The 9,133-nt window shown below is 38.2% G+C and overlaps 1 long non-coding RNA gene across 1 annotated transcript; it reads right to left on the minus strand.

Annotated features, from left to right (window-relative positions):
• Positions 1 to 3,166: 3,166 nt before the first annotated feature.
• LOC125804530 (uncharacterized) lies at positions 3,167 to 8,548 on the minus strand. Its single transcript, XR_007440638.1, has 3 exons — positions 8,486 to 8,548; positions 4,843 to 4,946; positions 3,167 to 3,881 (listed from the first exon to the last, which is right to left on the minus strand). It is a non-coding gene; the product is annotated as an uncharacterized LOC125804530 (long non-coding RNA).
• Positions 8,549 to 9,133: the final 585 nt, after the last annotated feature.

The following is a 9,133-nucleotide window of genomic DNA, read 5'->3' on the forward strand; positions in this document are numbered from 1 at the left end:
ATTCTTAGATATTGTTACTTACTGTAGAGTATATGGGGAAATCAGTTCCTAATAAACATTGTTCTTAAATAATAGGTCTATGCTTCTTCAGTGTTGCAATGTTAATGAACATCATTCTGAAAAGATTTCGCTCATTTAAACAGTCCAAAATGTTTTTAAAAGCTCAGTTTTAATGCTCTTCTTACTCAAAAAATGCCGGGTTTAATTCAGGCTCGGGCTCTAAAGGAAAGTGTATAGGGCGGGCCGGTGCGAACTCAAGCAGAAAGAGCACGGGTCAGTTCGGGCTGAATTTTTGGAGCCCAATCTAAGCTCTAACACACAAAGATGTAGTCTTGGCTTGGATTCGTATTCAAATGACTACAGACTCAACTTGGACTTGTGTTTAGTGACTCGGGAACAATCATTATGTTTTCTAGTTTAGACAAATTATCGTTGTGAAAACTTGAAAACTTTGTAACGTCTGACAAGCTTTTCTCCCTTTGTCATTGTAGGAAAAACAAAATAGTTTCACTCTAGATAAGCTTTATTTATCATTTTTGCAGTCATGCTCATCATCTCTGATAGATAAAACTCTTCCTTTTTTCAGAAGTGCCACAATAATGCTATTAATGGTCAGCCCTTTGAGTTCCTTGTTAGAATCCTCCTCTGAACTCAGCAGGACGACACTGCAGGACATCGCTCCAAATCTTCCATTATCTCAGTGAGCTCTTCATTATAAATGGGACGGTTTAAAGGTTTGCCCTAGGTATGAACCAGAGCCCATGATGTGGTCAGCCGATGGCTTCTCTCCTTCTCTCCACATCAGCCCATCCAGACACTGTGAGAGATAATACACTACCACACACTCAGACACTCTGAGAGAAAGATGGAGAGATGCTGGGAAGCTGTGTTAGTTTTGGCACCTTTCTTCCAGGCAGATGTGTTATAATGTGGTGTGCTTCAAAGACTTAATCCACTCTGATTTAGTCTTAATACAGCTGAAATGTTGTGAAATGAGTGGAAAAGTCTCATTACAGTTCTTTATCTCTGTGTCTGTGTGAGCGCAGCTATTTTTACTGTGTAGAGTTGTTGCTTCATTTTATGCTTCAGATTCCAAGGAAAAACTTTAATAGGGATTAAATTTACACACTGCTACCCCAGATGTAGTCAATCAATCAGAAGAAATGTTTGGTGGTTTGTTTCTTCAGTTGGGTGCTACAGATTGCACTGTACACTTGTGTTAATTCAGTCAAAATTAGCAATAACAGAAGAAAACATGTACATCACGTCTCCATTCCCTTGTGTTTCACAGAAATGAAGCCAAAAATGTCGGCGTGTTGTCAAATTTGCAACCAGAGTCATTTTAGACTCGCCCACTCATTTGGTAGGCCTGTACCCTTCTCCATGTTTTAGATCAGCTTCATTGAGTTCATATCACAGTAGCAAAGTCAATGTATTTAGTGCATATTCAGTTTAGGTATAGGTATAAGGACAAAACAGACTTGATTATTTTCAATCTTCTTTTTCTCCTCTAAACTGTGTTTCCATCTCCTGTGTCTAATTCTAACCATTTTTAAAACCATATTATGTCAGAAACCATATTCTAATATATTTTAAGAAGTCAGGGCTACACTTAGGAATTATGAGATTTTAATGATTCCTCATCTAAAACTCCCATCAAGTTTATCCCACATAGCAATCGAATTTCTGTCAAACCTAAAACATATTAAAGTACAAATTGTAAATACAATTCAGATACTAGTCACATGAAGTGACCAGGTGTAAATGGGTATGGCTAGTTAGCTAGGTCGGCTAGATGGATAAAACCATGCATACCAATGCATAATATGCAATTAAATAGTAATTCACAGTTACTGTAGATATGGGTAGATTAGCAAAATTGCACTATGCTATATACAGTTGCATGTTCAATAAAACCATGCAAACATAAAATGTTTTGTGTGGTATTAGATTAAGAAGACTGTGTTTGTCTATTGTTGTGACAACAACACATATAACGACCAATTTATGCAGAAAACCAAGTAATCCCAAAGGGTTTTCTTGCAACTGTACGTTACTTACAGTATACATTGATCTGATGATATATAAATTAGTCTATACAAAACAATATACATATATGTGTGCCATGAGTTTGCTGGTGGCCAGAGGCAAGACTGATCCTAATCCCATCCAGGTATTCACAAAGCTTCCTCGATCAAATTTCTCTATATTTAATAGACTGGGGGTCATATCATAAACCTGGTCCAGCTTCAACACACACATACTTAGAAATACTTCAGTATTATCATTTATCTGTCTTTATTTCACTTTCTTAAAGGACCAGTGTGTATGATATCTTCTAAGTCATCTACAGTATAACACGTTTGAGCACTGGCAAGGCAACAAGTACTGTATGATTTATCCTTGAATTGTACTTTGTACATTGTACACACCCCGGTTTGCCAGGTATGTAACACAATAATAGGCAAATAGAACATAAAAGCTCCATGTTGTACATATTGTCACTTTAAAGCAATATTTCATCATAAAATCTGACTTTCACATTTTGGGAAAACGGTTTGGTACTTTAGTTTTGTACAAGATAACTGGATTGGATGGGCTGATAAATTATCACTTTCGGCTTTGTATTGCCCCCACAACCCCCACCACATACTGCTGATCCCTGTGTGGCAGACAGAGCTGCCAGAAAGAGCTCAACCAGATTATCAGATCAGTCGGGATGAAGAATGGAAACATATGACATTCTAAAAAGCCATGAAGAGCTTTGGAACATATAACAAATTGACAAATTAGACGAGAAAGTGCAGGCGATTAAAAGGATGGATGCAAAAGCTCATATGAAAGACAAGAAAGAAGGAACTCAAATGAGTGAAAGACTGACAGTGTGTATGTGTGCTTGGATGATGAGAAGCCGCATATGTTTTCACTCAGGTCCTCTGGCTGTGATTTTCCCAGCGCCCCTGTGGGGTCGGCATGTGCGTCTTAATTAGCTCCGATTTCTCTTTAATAAGGCTCTATGCAGGGCTGCACGTACCAGCGTGGAGTGGCGGCTCCAGAGAGGGTATCATGCACGTACACTGAGCTTTTCCTTTCAACACTGCAGTCAATGGCTGGTGTTTTTTTTCTGTTCAACACACACAAACGGAGATGTGGGAATGGCGTGTGTGTGTGTGTGTGGTACGGGTGGTAGGCACTCAGTCACATTCAAGATTAAATAATAATAAATTACAGGAGGAATGAAAGTTCAAAACTACATAATGTGTGTAATGTAATAAGTGTGGTAGTTGAGAGCACCTTTATCAAGTACGAGTCAAAACCAACTCTGAAAGAAGGAATATCTGATTTAGGACCCCCAGCTGACTATGACACACATTAAAGCGAGGCAAAGCTGAAACAAGAGTCTGAGAGAGAAAGAGAGAGAGAGAGAGAGAGAATCAAGCCTAAATAAGAGCAAATCCAAATAAGACTAAGCCGAAGTCAAGTGCAAAAGCAAGTCAAGACAGATTCCACTAAACAGTGGACTCTGTGCGACCAGAACAAATACAAAAAAAAAAACTGAGAAAACAAAATTTTAAGGCAACTTACTGCACTAGGGGGCTCCAAGTGGTCCAGCATGCTAAGCGCTGCCACTAAGATCAGGAGATCGCAGGTTTGAATCCTGGTTATGTAGCTTGCCATCAGCTACCGGAGCCCTGAGAGAGCACAATTGGCATTGCTCTGAGTCGCTGCACTTTCCTCCGAATGCACTGTAATGCTACTTGGCAATGCTGCATCAGCAGCAGTTCAAAAAGTGGCGGTGGCTAACTTCACGTAGTAGAGGAAGCAGGTGTGAGTCTTCACCCTCCTGGTGTGTTGGGGCATCACTTGTAATAGGGGGAGTCCTAATGAGCGGGTTGGGTAATTGTCCATGTAAATTGGGGAGAAAATGGGATAACAATTAAAGAAAATTTAAAAGCAAAGTTACTGCACTAGAGTTTTAAGGCCAACTTTTAAGTTTTGAAGAAAACCACCACTAGTTGTACCAACTAGAAATCTTTAATTCAGATGCATAAAAAACTTCAAATATTTAGTCTCATCCACCTAAAAATTCATTTTATGTTTTTATTTGGCCTAATTTAAGCTGTATGAAATGTGTATTGTAAGTTCTGTCGACTTTAGGATCAAATAAAAAAAAATAAGTTGTGTCAGTGTCAATGTTTTGCAATAATCAAATTCACATAGTGGGCCAAAACTATATATTTTTTGTTTGTTCAAGTTTAAGCAAATGGGAACTAATGATCATTAAGTTAACTATTGACTACAAAACTTATAGTTATGACAGTGTGACCAGCATATAGTCCCACTCAGCAACAGAAAATATAGCAACTTGCTCTTATAGTCTTTAACAATGAGGTCAGGCACACAAGAAAACAGCATGTGGAGAATGATTGCACACTGATTGTCAGTGTTGGGAGGACACATCCAATATGCAAACAGATACTGCCAGGAGCCAATGGGAAATGTGTAAGTTTTCTGAAAATGGCCATAGTGCACTGAAAACCAACTGCTTGATCAACATCAGGTGAAAACGCCTGCAGAATTGCTCAGTAGACCCTGTTCAATTAAGGAGTCAAAATGAGCATGTGCAAAGTAGTTATCTTGACCTCAACTAGGGACCAACTAAAATGCGTTCATTTTGTCCACTCAGATTATTTAGTCAGACCAACATTTAACAAGAAAGTTAATACAGTTAGTTGAGGTAATGGTTTGCAATAATTAATATATTTTGAAAATTACTTTGTAGAGAACAATTTTAAGTGCTGTGAATTTTGTCATGTCAAAGTGTAAGTATACTGGACTTACTATCTGGTGCAGAGCAGAGGAGGATACTGTACATTCCTCTTTGAAGTCTTGGCTCTTCTCAGTCTGAAGGTCACTGTCTCCTAGTCAGCAGTTCCCAGTCATGTCTGTAAATTCATAGAAAACAATAATGAACTTAACAAAGCAAACTTGCACTTTCAGCAACAGCTCAATTCCAGCTAAATCAATTGGGAACAGACATTTTTCCAGTTGCGAGCTTTATTTACAACCGTGCAACAGATCCAGCAGCTCTAGAGTGCTGACTCTCCTGGCCCCACTGGATGTGATCCATTTTACGTCTTGAGTTGTGAAAGCAGCATGTATTTTCCTTTCTAAAGCATACATACACACAGCGTCTGAATCAGCGGAGAGCACTTCACCCCCCTCGGAGCTCGGTAACGTGAAGTTTGAATTATTGCCCAGCCCACTGGCGCTCTGTCTGTTAGCACTCTATAGGACAGAGGGAATGCTGGATCAGCAGATACAGCCAAATAAAGCTTAGTATTCTCTTATTTGCTCTCTATACGAAGTCAAGCAGGGTTTAACAGAGTCCCATCATTCCACTGGGCTTGTTCTTTCTTTTTAGGAGTGGTTTATGAGTATGGGATTTCTGCACAGAGGGAATCCCAGAGCCCTGAGGACCAGAGGCAGGACAGCTGAAGCCCCAGAGCAACAACTTGCCTCATTTCGCTCTGGTTTTCTCTGCATTCTGGCGTAATGACTCATGGGGGAGTTTTGAAGTCATATCCATATGTACGCTTTGTCATTTTTGGCCCGCTGACTGCACTCAGATGCTCAGAGTAGCTGATAGACTGAATGGCAGGACACTGCTGAAGCAGGGTCATGGAATTTGTCTGTCCTGTGATTTTACTGTATTTACCGTGAGTTATCCACAGCCCCGAGTCAGCATACCTGTTTGTCACTGAGCAGGAACAGATCACCAACAGGGCATACTGGGCACATATCCACAGGTCTGAGTCAGCATAAATTTACAGTACAGTAAGTTGAAAAGTAGCATATGTCAGGTTTCACACAATTAACACACCACAAGATGTGGTTATTTTAGGAGACAGGTCCGCTTTAGGGACTAAATAAATGCCTTGAAATATAAAAAAGCTCTGTAATTATGTCATAGTATCTTTAAATATATTTATGTTAATTATGAAGAGGATAGGTCATGCTACTACTGTAGCTGTAGCTGTGAAAATGTATTTGGCCCCTTACAGGTTTCTTTTGTTTTTGTTTTTTTTTTGTTATAGTAACATCTTTCAGATTATCAAATCAGTTTTAATATCAGACAAAGATACCCTACCAACAACCTACAGTAAATAAAAAAAAAACAATTTTTTAAATTATGATTTCATTTATTAAGGGAAAAAAACAATCCAAACCAACCTGACCCTGTGTGAAAAACTTGTGACTAACCACACTTTTTGGAAAGCTGAGTTCAATTTCACTACTAACCACAAGCAGGCCTTATTACTGCCAGACCTGTAGAATCAAGTCACTCAATCAAAGCTCTTAAATAGAACCTGTCTAAAAACATGAAGCAGATAAAAGATCTTAAAAAGCAACATATTGTGCTGCGATTTGAAGAAATTTAAAAACAGATGAGAAAACAAATGAAAAGTCATTGACATCTATCAATCAGGAAAATGATACAAAGTCAATTCTTAAGCTTTGGGCTCCAGTGAACCACAGTGAGAGCTATTATTTACAAATAGAGAAAACATGGAATACTGGTGAACCTTCCCAGGAGTGATCGGCTACAGAAATTACACCAAAAGGGCATGGGCAACTCATCCAGGAGGTAGAACTGTAGGACTTACTTGCCTCAGTTAAGTTCAGTGATAATGATTCAGTGTTAATGTGTGTCCCATTACATCTGGTGTAAAACAAACACAGAATTTCAGAAAAAGGACATCACACAGAACATGGTGGTGGTAGTGTGATAGTCTGAGGCTGCTTTGTTGCTTCAGGAATTGGACAACTTGCTGATTGAGGAAATTGATGGAACTATGAATTCTGCCAAAAAAAACAGGAAGGAAAATGTCCGGCCATCAGTGATGTATTCCTAGTACACAAGTGAAAATGTCTGCACAACCTTAAAAAATTGAATGTCTTCTCCATCTGGCACCCACTAGCAGGCCTTGTTTCAACTCCCATAACTCATGGCGCCTTTCATGTGCATGTTGGCAAGTGTTCAGCCTCGCTCACAAGATAGCAGCTCACAACTTTCTCAAGCATCATGATCACTTCATGATCACATGGCAGGGTATAGTTTCAGTGATTTTAAAATGAAACCAAAGCAGTCTGGCTCTTAAAAAGACAAATGTGCTGCAAAAAAACTTCATATAAAAGTTTATTACTATTTTTTTTTTTTAAATAAGCAGATAAATATTTGTTCTCTTTTCTTCTTAAACATTTCAGGGGCAGTTCTCAAAACTAAGCACATCATTCAACCTTAATAACACACCTCAAACCCCACAAAGTACTACCCCAATAGAGACATACTGATGGTTTTGCCACGGCCCTATCATTTGTATTCTACAGGCAAAAAAGGCCTACTAGCTTAAAGAAGAAATCCAGTGTGAAATGACCATAGGGTGCAGTGATACTTTTTTCGTTCTCTCCCAGCATTCCGAAACACAGCCTGACGCTCCCAATAGGGTTACAATGCAAGCAAATAAGGTTTTACACAATTAACAATTCACTTTGCACTCTGTTCCCCTATTCAACGTATTTGTTCATGCTCATCAGTCAAATAAGCGAGACTTAATTTCAAGATGGCGCAACCAGAAAACTACCTCAAGGTACTGTGTGTATAAACAGTGTTGTTAATCTACCTATGCACATTTTACATTTTAGCTGAATGTAAAAGATTTTCATTGGTTATGCTAACCTTAATTCTAACCTTAAATTAGCCCTAAAATCTAATCCTAACCCTAACAAAAACATAAAATCTTAAACCTAACTCTAAACCTAACCTTAAAGGGTTAAAGTTAGGGTATATGATTAGGGTTCATCGTAGAATTATTTACATTTACAACTAAGAATTCATGTTACATGTTGTTTGAACAACATCTACAATAGTCATCTGCAATGGATAATTCAAGTAAAGTGGGACCAATAGATAAAATCAGAGATATGGGAGCAGGATTATACAGAACACTGGGCAACATTAGAAGGCACAAGCTTTAGGTTTTGTCATGAACCCTAAAGGCTCTCAATGTAAATATCATGGATGAACTTAAGAGAGAAATGCATGCAAGTCCAATAATCTTTAAAAAAAGGCTCCCGCAAACAAATAAGAGCAGAAAATGCCTTAAACAAGAACTGAAGAAGTGTTTAAAAGTTGTAATGCTTGCCAAAGGTGTTATAGTGTATGACGTGTTACTGAGTAGTGCACTTGCTTAGTCAATTACAGTCAATTACATTTGGCCTTTTTCCTTTTTTATTATCAAAAATCTTCAACTCCAGTTCAGCAGTTTGAGGAATTGTGAACCGGAGTTGAACCAACTATAATTGAGCAGGAAATTACCACACTGTGCTGAACAGCTGCATGGTCAGGAGGAGACCCTGTCCTGGTCCCGGTGTGGGATGTTCTGTATGTACTGTATGGATCAGAGTACTGAAGTATACTTACTATATATCTCTGGAGCACTGCAGATGAGGAAATGGCTCCCTCTAAAGGACAGAAGAACAGAATGACTCTTACTGGAATGACACTGCCCTCTTGTGGGATGTGGTAGAGCATTATACTGCTATTGTCCAGCGAAAAAAGGAGGAAATATATAAGTCACAGAAAAATAACAAGGAACCTCTTTATAAAATATCCACACTTCATTCAGATTCATGTTTAATTCCATACTCATTTAAGATGTATTGATCACACAGACATTAACCAAACACAAATTAAATGTTTAAAACAAATGCTCACTTTATTGCCAGAAACATTGGCATTATGACGATTTTATAATTATTGTGCAATATATTATTTTCAGAAAAAAGATTTCTTCTCAAGATCATTTGAAGGCCACTCATGACCAGCTGTAGTGTTATTAACTTTACTAAAGTAAACAAAAAGATGATCTTTTATTAAGACTGATAGGTTCACTTCATATCCAGTTCCAATGTACACTGGCACAGTTCAAAATCTGTACATAATTAATGCATAATTGTTAATATATACATTTATATTTAATTGGCTTACAATATAGGTGCTTTGCAATGTGAAAAAAACAATGTATTCAGCAACCATTCTACATCACTGAATTAATGTGATGCACAGGTT

The sequence above is a fragment of the Astyanax mexicanus genome, chromosome 9, assembly GCF_023375975.1.
Source record: "Astyanax mexicanus isolate ESR-SI-001 chromosome 9, AstMex3_surface, whole genome shotgun sequence".
NCBI classification, from domain to species: domain Eukaryota; kingdom Metazoa; phylum Chordata; class Actinopteri; order Characiformes; family Acestrorhamphidae; genus Astyanax; species Astyanax mexicanus.